We start from the raw sequence: 15,072 nt of genomic DNA, 5'->3' as shown, positions 1-15,072 counted from the left end.
CAGAAGGCTTTCGACACCGTTCCTGACAAGCGTCTTCTAACCAAACTGCATGCCTACGGACTATCGCCTCAGTTGTGCGACTGGGTTCGTGATTTCCTGTCAGAAAGGTCATAGTTCATAGTAATAGACGGAAAGTCATCGAGTAAAACAGAAGTAAAATCCGGCGTTCCCCAAGGAGGTGCTATAGGCCCTCTATTGTCCCTGATCTATATTAACGACACAGGAGACAATATGAGTAGCCCTTTTAGATTGTTTGCAGATTATGCCGTCATTTAACGTCTTGTAAAGTCATCAGAGGATCAAAACGAATTGCAAAATAATTTAGATATCTGTATAGTGCAAAAAGTGGCAATTGACCCTGAATAAGGAAAAGTGTGAAGTTATTCACATGAGTACTAAAAGATATCAGATAATTTTCGAATACGCAATAAGTGATACAAAAATGAAGGCTGTAAATAGAACTAAACACATAGGGATTACAATTGCAGATAGCCTAAATTGGAGCCGGCCGGGGTGGTCGAGCGGTTCTAGGCGCTACAGTCTGGAACCGCGCGATCGCTACGGTCGCAGGCTCGAATCCTGCGTCGGGCATGGATGTTTGTGATGTCCTTAGGTTAGCTAGGTTTAAGTAGTTCTAAGTTCTAGGGGACTGATGACCTCAGAAGTTAAGTCCCATAGTGCTCAGAGCCATTTGAACCTAAATTGGAACAATCATATAGACAATATTGTGGGTAGAGCAAACCAAAGACTGGGATTCACTGGCAGAACACTTAGAAGTTGCAACAGGTCTACTAAAGACACTTCTTACACCACTCTTGTCCGCCCTATTCTGGAGTATTGCTGTGCGATGTGGGATCCGCATCAGGTGGGACCGACGGATGACATCGAAAAAATACAAAGAATGGCAGCTCGTTTTGTATTATTGCGAAATGGGGAGATGGTGTCACAGACATGATACGTGAATTGGAGTGGCAATCATTAAAACAAAGGCGTTTTTCGTTGCGACGGGATCTTCTCATGAAATTTCAATCATCAGTTTTCTCCTCCGATTGCGAAAACATTCTGTTGGCACCCACCTACATAGGGAAAAATGATCATCACGATAAAATAAGAGAAATCAGGGCTCGCACAGAAAAATTTAAGTGCTCGTTTTTGCCGCGTGCCGTTCGAGAGTGGAACGCTAGAGAGACTGCTTGAAGGTGGTTCATTGAACCCTCTGCCAGGCACTTTATTGTGAATAGCAGAGTAATCACGTAGATGTAGATGTAGTTCGTTGAAAGCGCGTCACTGCAGCTATTTGCGTATTGTGTTACCTCCGCAATTATTGGTGTCTGCATGTGCCAATCTCCTGTTATAGTTAACGGCTGATTCTGTTGTTGCTGTTGCGGAAAGTTATTGTTCCAAAACTGATTAGTCGACGGTTGCTAGTTATTAGGTTGGACTGGATTTTACCTCCGATCGCCTCTATTAAATTTGTTTCTGGCCTGTCGGAAGCCATTACCATTTCCGCGTCCATTGTTTTTCTTCTAACTATTGTTTGGGTTACCATTTGGTACATTGCTTGGATTTGCGTTATCCGTTTGGTTGATTCTTTGAGCATTACTGCCATTTCCACGGCCACTTGGTGAGTGATGAAGACCAATGTTCGCATTATTATACCCGTTATTCGATCCTGATGCGGACTTCAGGTCTTCTCGAAACAGGTTGATCGAATCTAATACCGATAAAAATTCCTCCAAATTTTCGTCACACATTAACTAGCTGATTTCTGACACTGATCGTTTGTATTCCTTTTAATATTCTCAACATATCGCGTTGTGGTAACAGATCACCCCAGTAGCGACATTTATTACGATATTTTTCGAAGTACTTTCTTAACGTCCCTTGCTAGAATGAGAATTGTTCAGAGTGCGGTACTTGGCGCAACCTTTGTTGAATTCCGCCCTACAGTGTTTTGCTAAGAACGCTTGTTCAAATTCATCGTAAGTCCACCAATATTCGCATGCGTCGGCTGCCCATAGTGCACCTTCTTCTTGAATATTACTTGATAGCTAGCCTATCTTTCCTTGGCAAACCTCCCCTGAAGAGTCGCACGAACACTGCGGGGTTTACCGTGCTCTTATCGGGATTAAGTACCTGAAATTGCCGGTACTTGAACATTTTCTTTTCCACTGGCCCATAGCGACTTCTTGTGGACTGTAGGGGCGAATATAGTATGCCGAATACAAGTTTGTATTTCCGTAACTGGATGCGTCGTCCGAAGTTTGTTGAGGAGCTTCATATACCTTGCTACCACTGTTCACCGCCCCTGGAAACTCTCCTCGCTTTCCTTTGTTTACCTTAATAGACTGTCCGACCCGCTCATTCCATTTCACAATATTAGGGCCTAGCTGAGTCGTAAACTCTTCTGATCCTTTCTCTTCTGGCAATTCATCCAGGGGTAAGGGTGAGACAGCAGATTTTACGCCTGATTCAGCCCCTGCTCCTTCGCCTTTGCCCAGTTATCGATGTCCTCCGGAAAGTAACGGTTATGTAGCTCATAATTTTGTTTGATGTTATCTTCCTCTCCTGGGAGTATATCTTGCTAGCAACGGTTTCTTCTACCTGATTCAGTCAATTTATAATTTCGTTGACTATCAGCTATCTTTTTGATCTCTATCGGAAATCTGTCTTGAGCCTATCGCAATTCTAGTAACTCATTCGACATGGGCTTGTGCCTCCTAGTAAGATAAGCTGTCGTCTCTTGGTAGAATCAAGTAACATGTGTCTGGATTTGAGACTGCGATTGTGCCATCTGATCGACTTGAATTTTCATATCTTTTGCTCTTGTGCCATGTGTCGACCTAAATTTTCAGGTGTGAAAGTGTGCTTGTACTGGCGAAGGCTAGGGGGAGGATCGAAGATTCCCAGAGACTGGGGGGGGGGGGGGGGGCGCTGGAGGAGGATGAGGAGGAGGGTGGTGGTGGTGGGTTTCTCAGAAGGACAGGTCATCCCTATGGGGTCTGGGGTCATAAACCACTTAGCAGAACAATAGGTTAAGGGGAGGTGGGAGAGGGTCGTAAATCAATCAGATCCACAATTTAATTAATTTGCATATCAGTTTGATATCAAAAGTGCACCAGAACATAATTTGTCGCAGCAGACACACAAAACACACTAGTTACAGCTACACTTGGCCGAATGTGCTGCCGTCTGGACTGCAAGTGCTGGCCCCACACCCCACGTCGCACAGCACGCGCAAAATAGTGCAACTGGATAGCAAGTGCAATCTTGTTTAGAAGCTATGACCAGAAGATCACGCTGAAAGCGTTGTTGAGTCCATTAGTGCTAAGAGCGACCTTCGCAATAGCAAGATGGCTTTGTATATATCTCGATTTAGTACTCTCCCACTCCTACACACAGCCTCTAAGGACAAATTTATTTTTGTTCTGTCCTTGCACACCCCCACTTCTTTCTTTCATCCATCCTGTATGAATGAGAAAACAAATAAAAGAGAGAGCAGTTCAAAACTCGCTTCAGCATAATAATGGTTGTCTGTTATGCTTTGATTAGTATTGCCTACTCAAACTTTTGGGTACGCAACGCTGACAGATGAGGGGTACCTGATGCCGTAGTCGAACCATTGTTAGCGCATGCATGCACTGTGGAGGGCAACTGTTGTTACCTGTTCCCCCCATCCAAAGCCTGCGCGGGAACATAGGGCATAGCAGCATGGAGCATTCGTTTTCAGTTTGTCGAGGTGCTACGTTGATTTTCGAATAAAGGTTCGAGGTTGTTTGTATATCCTTTTCCAGGTTCGAGCTCCCAATTTTTTGTAGGAGTCTGGTAGTTTTTCGATGATTGGACAGGTCACGATATATCTCTTGCGAAATTTGCATGAATTTTCGTGGTTTCACGTAATTTCGTTTGTGAACTGCACTTTGCTGTTGTGGCCTTCAGCCAAGCACTTGGTCTTTACTCTGTGTCACTATAGTAGGACTGTAATAAAATGATGGCGGGTGTTAAAATAAGCATGATCATGTACGTTTTGCATGTGAAATTTCGTAATTTTAAGTAGTTTTTTTTGTGAATGCTGTTTTTGCTGTTGTGACCTTAAGCCAAGCTTTATCACGGTAGAATCACGATAAATCGATGACGAGTGTTGTAATAAGCACAGTGATATACAAGTAGCGTATGAAACGTCGTATTTGTAAACAGTTTTTTATGTGAATAGAGCTTTAATTTTGGTTCATGATCCAATCACATTCTGGTTAACTTATATAGTTCGTTGATTTGGAGTTCGAATAAATAATTGCTATAATTTTCTTTGAGCAGTACACCAATGGAAAGTACATTTTCTTTTCGTGACAGCCTTATGCAATTTTTTTTTCTGTTGTCGCTGTCGAGTTGGACATGCAGATGTAGTATACCTGAGTATAAACATTGTGACATCCCGCCATCACTTCTGTGTCGCAGCATCCGGTGCATGCTCAAATTCAGTAATTTAGTGGAAACCTACCAGTGAATGTTTCCTTTTGGAACCAGCGCTTGACAATCGTTTCCTTACCACCGACCAGTATTCACCAAGGTTGCATGAATCAAAGTCGTGTATTTGAATTCAGCTTAAGCGGTCATTTTTATTATAAATAATTTTTGGCCATTTTAAATTAAATGATAGAACGTAATGATACGTCCTGCTAAACTCGCAGGACAGGACAGTTGGTAGGGATTGTGGAAGGGGGCCAGAATGAGCGGCTGTCAGTTGCACTCCAGACACAACACTTTATTTAGTTGTCCAAACATTACAGCTTGACTATCAATAGAAAACGTCTTTAAATCTAAAACGGCTGAAGGCCTATGAATATAGATTAAGTTTTTAAAAGCGCATGAAGACCCATCATTTTAAGAACAACACAACTACAATAAATTTTCAACAGGCAGAAAGCCCATAGCTTTATCTTCCAAAAGGTAATACTTGATAAGTAAGATCCTTAAAACTTAAAGCGGCTGAAGGCTGTTCTTTTAAAAACAATACAATAAATTTTCAACATGCAGAAAGTCCACAGCTTTATCTTCCAAAAGGTAACACATGATAAGTAAGATGCTCAAAACTTAAGACGGCTGAAGGCCGATGCTTTTAAAAACAATACAATAAATTTTCAACAGGCAGAAAGCTCAGGCTTTATCTTCAGACAACTTGAGTCTTACCCAGTTTAGAAAAACTTACTTATAAAACGGCTGAAGGCCTTTGTTTTTAAAAACACAATTACAAGCATATAAATTCCAACCACCGGCTAAGAGCCATTAAAAGTACACAATTAAACGCTAATAAGAAGGCAGTATAGGCAACTGCTCTCAGAAGTTTCCAGGGGGCTCAGTCTGCTCTTGAAATCTTAACGTTCGCTTGGGTGAGACAAGAAGTCGGCCCAACTATTCTCGATCCGCCGGCAACACAACCGAGAGACAGTCAGGGACCCACCAACAAGACGACTTGCTAACCACCGACCAGTATACGAGAATTCCAAAGCCAAAACATTACAGACATAGACGCCCACAACCAAAAATACATTAAGGTGTCAAAAACTACACACCACGTTGGTCAGCGACAACAGGTGAGGAAAGGACACTGCCTGAATTTACGTCAGCGACCAGGGCAGGTAACTGGAACACTAACGGGCACAAGGCAGAAAATTCCGCTGGTGCACTTGAATTTCAAACCGACAAATATAGTTAATTCCACCACACGGCGGCTAAATCTTCACCAACTCGAACACTCGCTGTTGCTCCCAGGAATACCGCCAACAGCGAACCATCAACCAAGGGAACAACGTGAACAGAAGTGGCTTCGGTAATAAAATCACCACTCAACTTTCATGTCCTGGGTCGGAGAGCCACGAACCTCGTAGCACTCGGAACAGCCCCACACGCTCTGACACTGCGTAGAGACCGCCAGCGGGCCAGGTCGACTGCAGCAAAGACAACACGTGATAGACGCTGTTGCTGCCGCTAATGGGCAGACGAAGCAGCAACTCAGTGACAATAGAAATTGAAACTAACATAACGAGGTGGCAACAATAAAAAAAGAAAACAGGATGTAAAATAAGAGATGGCACGTGCGCGAGCCACGAAGGGCTCACGTAAGCTCGTAGCATGTCAAGTTTGGTGTTTATTTGAAATAATGTAACAGCTCAAATTAAATTAAGCCAGTTTAGATGCTAATTAACCCGAATCACTTCCTTCCCCATCATGACCCCCCTGTCAGCAACTTAAACGACCTATTATGTCTCCTCTTCCACCAGTCCTTTCCTGTCTGTAATTATTCATGCAGATCAACCACTGTGTTTCCATTGCGTTGTTAAATAATTTAATAATGATCATTCGACTTTTTTATCTGGTCAAGCCTTTGGTCACTGGACTAAAATGTCAGCAGGGTATGTGTGGAAAGTTAGTTTGACGTAAATGCAAAGTGAGCCACCTCATATGGTTCTAGCAACAATTATTGTATCACAGTTTAATCTCAAGGCAGGTTGGGCAACCTTTCTACGCGACTGGTAGTGATGTCATCATGACTTTTACCCAAAGGTTTTTTGCTACTAGAGTGAATTATCATCATTGGTAAAAAGCATTTGCTGTTTGTAGTCATTCTGATCCGCAAGGATGCATTCTAGTTTTTGTCCTACACTTTTAGGTACACTAAGACAGACCGATGTGGAATCTAAACCAGCATCTCCCAGAGCATTAAAGTAAATAAGGTTGACTTGTCTGGTTGTGTATACATTCCAAATAATCACGACCGATAATTGGTTATAAAAGTATGCTGTGTACATCTATAATTTTAATTATTTGACCTTGAAATTCATTATATGAACTACATAACAACGATGCTAGCAGATCTATTGTGGACTACCTGTTGGTGGGCGATTGTCTATTCCTCGTAAGAAATTCAGTACGGGATACAGTGACTTCACAGACGTACTTTTGCTAGTGCTAATAATATGGAATATTCGATAATGCAAAGAACAATTATACGTCTACATCTGCATTATACTCAGGAAGCCACCAAACGGTGTGTGGTGGAGGATACATCTGGTAACACTAACTAAACCCGATTCCGTGCTCAACTCACGAATGAAGCGTGGGGAAAAATTATCTCCAGAGGACTTGAGTACCATGCTGGCAGAGACAGAGAACAAATTATACCTTCCTGATACGTAAAGGAGGCATTGTGTGTCTAGCGGACTGACACCATCACCTCCTGAAATTTTCGTACATGTAGTTCCGAGATCGTTCTGCGATTTTCTCTACTGGGACGTGACACTACCTTATACGCCTTTGATCTCGTGATCATGACATCTTTTCTGGTTATGACTGCTAGTAACAAGTCCAGCATTATGTTACTGGTTTTGGGTGAAGTCTTCTACTTCATAAGAGGTGTGCTACGGCGTATCTGCAAGCAACAAATCATTTACTGCTACGAAATGTGGCCAGAAACCTTATAAGACACGTGGCTAGATCACAATACGGTTTTCTTCATCGTACAAAGCAGTACGTGGACCTGTCTCGTGATACGTCGATTGCGCCCACTGTGCAGGTAAGCTCCGAGTATATAATTATAGGATTTATTCTCAGTATTTAGACTGTATAATAAGAAAATTTTGCGAAATGTTTTTATCCACACATCCTCCGCTGACTGCGGAACACTGTCCATATCATCGAGAGCTGGTTTCCTCTGATGCCGACAGTGCACGGGATGGCCACTGCTCGGCTTAATGTTTCGTCTTACCAGTACCCCTACCGGGCCTGCGGCCACACACACACACACACACACACACACACACATATATATGAAAACCACACATTTCACGTTGTACCACCATACGGTGACATCTTCAGAGGTGGCAGTCCGGCCTGCTGTGCTCACCAGTACCTCTAATACCCAGTAGCACGTCCTCTTGCATTGATGCATGCCTGTATTCGTCGTGACATACTATCCACAAGTTCATCAAGGCACTGTTGGTCCACATTGTCCCACTCCTCAACGGCGATTCGGCGTTGATCCCTCAGAGTGGTTTGTGGATCACGTCGGCTATAAACAGCCCTTTTCAATCTATCCCAGGTATGATAGATAGGGTTCATGTCTGGAGAACGTGCTGGACACTCTAGTCGAGCGATGTCGTTATCCTGAATGAAGTCATTCACAGGAAGTGTACGATGGGGGCGCGAACGGTCTTCCGTGAAGACGATTGCCTCGCCAATATGCTACCGATATGGTTGCACTATCGGTCGGAGGATAGCATTCACGTACAGCCGTTACGGCGCCTTCCGTGGCCACCAGCGGCGTACGTCGGCCGCACTTAATGCCACAGCAGGGAACCTCCACCTTGCTGCACACGCTGGACAGTGTGTCTAAGGCCTTCAGCCTGACCGGGTGGCCTCCAAACACGTCTCCGACGATTGTCTGGTTGAATGCAATGCGACACTGAGCTTTCCATTCGGCATGTTGTTGAGCCCACCTGTACCTTCGGCACGTTGTTGGGCCCACCTGTACCGCGATGCATGGTGTCGTGGTTGCAAATATGAGCCATGCCATGGACGCCTTGAGTGAAGTTACGCATCATGTAGCGTATTGCGCACCGTTTGTCTCCTAACACGACGTTCTGTGGCTGCACGAAAAGCATTATTCAACATGGTGACGTTGCTGTCAGGGTTCCTCCGAGCCATAATCCCCACTGCAGTAGTAGCCCTTTGGTGGCCTGAGTGAGGCAAGTAATCGACTGCCCGGTCTCTCTGTATCTCCTCATTGTCTGAACAACATCGCTTTGATTCACTCAGAGACGTCCAGACACTTCCCTTGTCGAGAGCTCTTCCTGTCACAAAGTAACAATGCGGACGCGATCGAACCGCGGATTGACTGTCTACGCATTGTTGAACTACAGACAACACGATCCGTGTACCTCCTTCCTGGTGGAATGACTGGAAGTGATCGTCTGTTGGACCCCTCCGCTGCTCTTACATGGTTGTTTACATCTTTGGGCAGGTGTAGTGACATCTCTGAACAGTGAAAGGGACTGTCTCCGTGATACAATATCCACAGTGGACATCTATCTTCAGGAGATCCGAGAACCGGAGTGATGCAAAACTTTTTCTTTGATGTGTGTTACGTACATACACACACTTCCCTGGCCAGCGCTGCCGCCCGCACCGCCCTGCAGCAGAGGCAGGGGGCACGGAGCAACAAGTCACTTCTTTTTTTTTTTTTTTTTTTTTGCAGAACTATCGACACACGACTGCATATTTCGGTATAGCGCCAGAGGTTTCCTGACCTCTGTGAGTTGACAACTTTGTAAGTACAAATACCTTCACTGTGACCGTTGCTCAGTCTCATTTGGGTGGTGGGGACGCGTACAAATATCCTGTATCTGTTTACGAGTGTTACTGTGACGTCGGACAATAATATTGCGGGAGTTGCTTGTCCTTTTCTGCCACAGACAGAGTTCTCGCAGGACTGCATTTTGTCGCTAAATGTTTCTCATTATGCCCCGTATACGTGGAAGCGCCAAAAAAACCGGTTTAGGCATGCGTATTCGCCGGCCAGAGTGGACGAACGGTTCTAGGCGCTTCAGTCTGCAACCGCGTGACCGCTACAGTCGCAGGTTCGAATCCTGCCTCGGGCATGGATGTGTGTGATGTCCCTAGGTTAGTTAGGTTTAAGTAGTTCTAAGTTCTAGGGGACTGAGGACCTCAGATGTTCAATCCTATAGTGCTCAGAGCCATGCGTATTCAAATACAGAGATATGTAAACAGGCAGAATATGACGCAGCAGTCGGGAACGCCTATAGAAGACAGCAAATGTCTGGCGCAGTTGTTAGATCGGTTACTGCTGCTACACAGTGACCTACCACTGTAGCAGCTGTGACCGATATAACAACTGCGCCAGACATTTGCTGTCTTCTATAGGCGTTGCCGACCGCAGGACCATATTCTGCCTGTTTAAGTCAGTTTGAATTTGGTGTTATAGTCGGCGCACGAGCGATGGGACACAGCATCTCCGAGGTAGCGATGAATGTGGGGATTTTCCCGTACCATCAGTGAATATCCGGAATCCGGTAAAACTTCAAATCTCCGACATCGCTGCGGCCGGAAAAAGATCCTGCAAGAACGGGACCAACGACGACTGAATAGAACAGTCCAACGTGACACAAGTGCAACCATTCCGCACATTGCTGGAGATGTCAATGCTGGGTCTGAACAAGTGTCAGCGTGCGAACCATTCAACGAAACATCATCGATATGGGCTTTCGGAGCCGAAGGCCCACTCGTGTACCCTTGATGAATGCACGACACAAAGATTTATGTCTATCCCGGACCCGTCAACACTGACATTGGGCTGTTGATGACTGGAAACACATTGTCTGGTCTCGTTTCAAATTGTATCGAGCGAATGGATGTGTACGGGTCATGAATCCGTGGACTCCGCATGACAGCAGGGGACCGTTCAAGCTGGGGGAGGCTCTGTAATGGCGTGGAGCGTGTGCAGTTGATGTGGTATGGGACTACTGATACGTCTAGATGTGACTATGGCAGGTGAAACATATGTAAGCATCCTGTCTGTCACGTGCATCCATTCATACCCATTGTGCATTCCGACGAACTTGGGCAGTTCCAGCAGGGCAATGCGTCTACCCAGACGTCCAGAATTGCTACAGAGTGACTGCAGGAACACTCGTCTGAGTTTGAACACTTCCCCTGGCCACCAAATTCCTCAGAGATGAACATTATTGAGCACATCTGGGTGCATTGCAACGTGTTGTTCAGGACAGATCTCCACGCCCTCGAACTCGTACGGATTTATGGACAGCCCTGCAGGATTCACAGTGTCAGTTACCTCCATTAGTCGAGCCGATGCCACGTCGTGTTGCAGCACTTCGGCGTGCTCGCGAGGGCCCTGCGCGATATTAGACGGGTTACCAGTTTCTCTGGCTCTTCGATGTAGTTGATGTGTAGACGTAGCGAACATAGCAGTTGACCTGCCCTTTTAAGGGCTGAAGAAAATTACAAACTATCCGTACAAATGGTATGCTCGCAGAAAGAGTTGTGGCAATCCTACTCGAATTTTCCTAACATTTCTTGTAGGAGTGTCACTGAATCTCTAATAATTATGCTTTAATTTATATTGTGTTACGTGTCTTCATTGCCTTGGAAGCTCTGCTTGACCAGGACTGACATCACTCACGCGTAATCGCTAGTTTTGAAAGCTTCGTTCTGGGTGGTCCAGAGGGAAAGGGGAATGCTTGGCAGTTAAACGTTCAGAAACGCTTATTTTCAGAGACGTCCACAGATATCCGCTGGCGATCAGATGGTCGTCAGTGGATGGCAGAATGCTAGACTTGGTGGCAGTTCTTTCTGCGCCAGCCTCCATGTCAGTCGCGTCGGAGGGGAAGAGACATACGCATCGTTTTAAATTGTTTAAAGCAGTAGTCTTCAAACTGTTTTGCTCATGATTTAATACTGACATTACTGGGTGGAGTTTATTAATAAATAGTAACTTACTTATGTCAGTGTGTTGTGATCGTCGAATAGAGTAGCTAGAGCAAGACTGAGATTAAGTTGGTCGCCGGCCGCCAAGTAGTGGTCGTTAAATGGCGCCATTCAGGAGACTTCGTGCCGACTGTTCTCTGTTGCAGGCAGCTGTCGCCCCATTTGTGGCACTGTTAAACTGCCTGACGAAGTGTTCTTGCGTTGTACGAGCGAGCGGATGATTACTTCATTAACAACAGTAATTAATTGCACGTGTATTTATTGTATTACTCAGTATGACCTAGGATCACAAATGTGTGCTTTATATTATGAATGTCATTTCTTCTACCCAATGCCTTGTATTACAACAGCCTTAATCAAGTTTCATATTGTCTCCTGCAAAAATGTACTGGATTTGAAAATGACCGTCTCTCCAGTGCGCATTCGCGTATCCGTGTCAAAATTTATACTTTACCAGGCGCGCCCCTGAGTTGTGGCAGATAAACAATATATAACCAGATGAAACTACGATCGTCCAGCCATACTTGTGGGTTCCTCGACTGCTCTGGGAGATGGCTCATTCGAAGTACAACACACGAAATATTGGTTCAGTTTATTAAAGGATTGAACAAAAGGATTTACTTATCTCGATACGATACTCTGCCACTGGAGTGCTTGACAATTTATAACTGCCGTTGACCATTAAAGCTTCACTTGGTGCACTAATTAACAAATTCGTTTACAACAGAGCACGTCCGTGTGAGACTTGAATATTACTCGATGACGTTCAGTGGCTGAGCCGACGCCCTGGACTGCACAGAGTGCTTCCGTGCTCAGCTCCGTTTCCGCCTCGCTGCTTCTGGTCTCCATTCTCCGTTGCGGACCGCAGCGAGAGCTCTCTGACGCCCCTGAGTTGTGGGAGATAGACAAAAACACATTCCCCCACCCAGATCCTCTATGACCGCACTGCCCGTCCTACTTATTGCTCTGCCCACGGCGTAAGCAACGAATTTTTCTCAGTTCACGGCCGAATTTACCAACGTCAATGAAAACTAACTACATTCTACAATATTATTCTCTCTATTTGTTTGTTACAGGGCAGCAAAACTACACTCTTAAGAAGCTCTTAATGACAGTTGATGTTTTTGGATTCGGCTGTTGCTAGATGCATATTATTATAAAATACGGCTGAGAACTGTGGACTGCACGAGTACTTCATTCGGGCCGCGGTTTGACGCTCACTGGTGTAAATAATGCAAATGTTTCCACCATTTCAGGGGAGACGGTCTGCCCTAGTGTGGAGCCCTCTGGTTGGTAGCCAGCGACTCGGAGGGGACCGCTGTCGTTCGGGAGTTCCACAGCCCACCTCCACTTTACTTGGCTTGTTAGGCTTCCTTTGTCCAGTAAATCCAGGGTGGAAGGGGCAGCTTCTCGTAATCGAGGTGTAGCGTTCTTTCGGATTTCCACCGACGTGTTGAGATCTGTCTGCCGTTACTCCCGTGGGCGGAAGGCCAAAACCGATTCAGCAGTAATGACTTTTGTTCTTGCAACCAGGTCTGAGAAGATTAGACATATTACGATGCTCCATTCTCGGTCCTTACCGGGTTGAGGGGTGCAGTGTCCACGGCTGTACACCACACGTTTGTAGTCGAGGATTGGGCTGTCCTGTAGCCGACGTCCCTGTCGTTCGGGTGGTTGCAGATACTGCTCAGCTGCCTCTCTCTGGGTGTGCTATTTCCTTTACACACACAGACTCTTTGGTTGGAAGCATCACAATTTTGCTATGAAGTCACAGAATCCGGTAAGGTGTCGGTGGCTTCTCCACGAACATACGCCACCTGTCACGCAGGGTGGGCAGCAGCAGCCGCTGTGGTGAACAGCAACTTGCTGTAAATGTGGAGAAACGTACAGTAATGCAGATGAGTAGGGGGAAAATCCATTAATATTATAGTATTTGTGACGTGCTGCTTGGATCGTCAGATTGATTAAATATCGTGGTGGGAAACGACATAAAATGCAATGAAGAGCTGCGACTATGTGTAGGAAGAGGCAGTGGTCGACTAGGGCTTATTGGAAGATCTCTGAGGAAAGTGTGCCGCTCAAGTAAACGAGACAACGTGTGGAACGACTGTGCGACCAACTTTTGCGTTCTGGTCCAGTGTTTGGGATGCGCGGCGGCTCGCAGTACTGTGTCACCCTGCCGGGTTTGGCTTTGGCACGTTCCATCAGCTCGAAGGTGCCTGCGTGCGTGCAGGCGGCAGTCGGTGCAGGGTAACGTTCTGCTGGGGAGGTTTCGAGAACCACCGGGCAGAACTTTATTATTGCCTCCAACTTTCAGGACTCGAGAACACTGTAGCGCAAAACAAGAGATGGCAGTGTTTGTTCAGAGGCAGATGTCTGACGTCCACAAATTTCTGTACTTTTCATCTGTTCTATTCCTTTGCTCTTTTCTCTTTTATTTCGTAAATTTTCTGTCCGTGACCATACTTGACAGCGAATACATGGTGGGTCAGTTTTATGACGTTAAAGGGCTGTCTGCATAAAAGCCGCTGACTGTAAGTCAAGTTTGATCTTGGTCTTGTTGTGATCTCCAGTCCAAAACTGGTCTCATGGAGCTTTCCATACTACTCTATTCCGTGCAAGCCTACAATACCTACTGCAAGCTGCATCCTTTTGAAACTGCTTACCAAATTCATCTCTTGGTCTCCCTCTATGATTGCTACCCCCGACACTTCCCTCCAGCACTAAACTGACCAACCCTCGATGTCTCAGAATGTGTCCTACCAACCGACCCCTTCTGTTAGTCAAGTTGCGCCACAAACGTCTTGTCTCCCCATTCCTATCCAGTACCTTCTCATTGGTTATGTGATCTACCCATCTGATCTCCAGAGTACTTTAGTAGCACCACATTTCAAAACTTTCTACTTTTTCCTGGTGTAAACTGTTTAATGACCATATTTCGCTTCCATACATGGCTACTCACCACACAAATGTTTTTAGAAAACGCTTCTTGACAGTTAAATTTATATTCGGTGTTAACAAATCTGTCTTCTTCAGAGACGCTTTTCTTGCCATTGCCACTCTACATTTTACATCCTCTTTACTTCGGCCTGCATCAATTATTTTGCTGCCCAAATAGCAAAATTCATCCATTACTTTAAGTGATCGCTTCCTAATCTAATTCTATCAGCGTCACCTGATTTAATTAGATTACATTCCATTATCCTAGTTATGCTTTTGTGGATGTTCATCTTATATTCTAATTTCTAGACCCCCTCCATTCCATTCAACTGCCCTTAACAAGTCCTCTGCTGTCTCTGGGAGGACTACAATGTCATCGGCAAACCTCATATTTTTTATTTATTCTTCTCTTTATTTCTTCTCTTTCCTACTCCAAATTTTTCTTTGGTTTCCTTAAATGCCTGCTCAATGTACAGGTCGAATAACATCGTGGTTGGGCTACGACTCTGTCTCGCTCCGTTCTCAACCACTGCTTCCATTTCATGTCCCTCTACTATTATAATTGCCATTTGTTTTTTGTTCAAGTTGTAAATACACTTCCGCTACCTGTATTTT

This window comes from Schistocerca cancellata, chromosome 1 (genome assembly GCF_023864275.1).
Source record: "Schistocerca cancellata isolate TAMUIC-IGC-003103 chromosome 1, iqSchCanc2.1, whole genome shotgun sequence".
NCBI classification, from domain to species: Eukaryota; Metazoa; Arthropoda; class Insecta; order Orthoptera; family Acrididae; genus Schistocerca; species Schistocerca cancellata.
Note: the sequence above shows the minus strand (reverse complement) of the source record.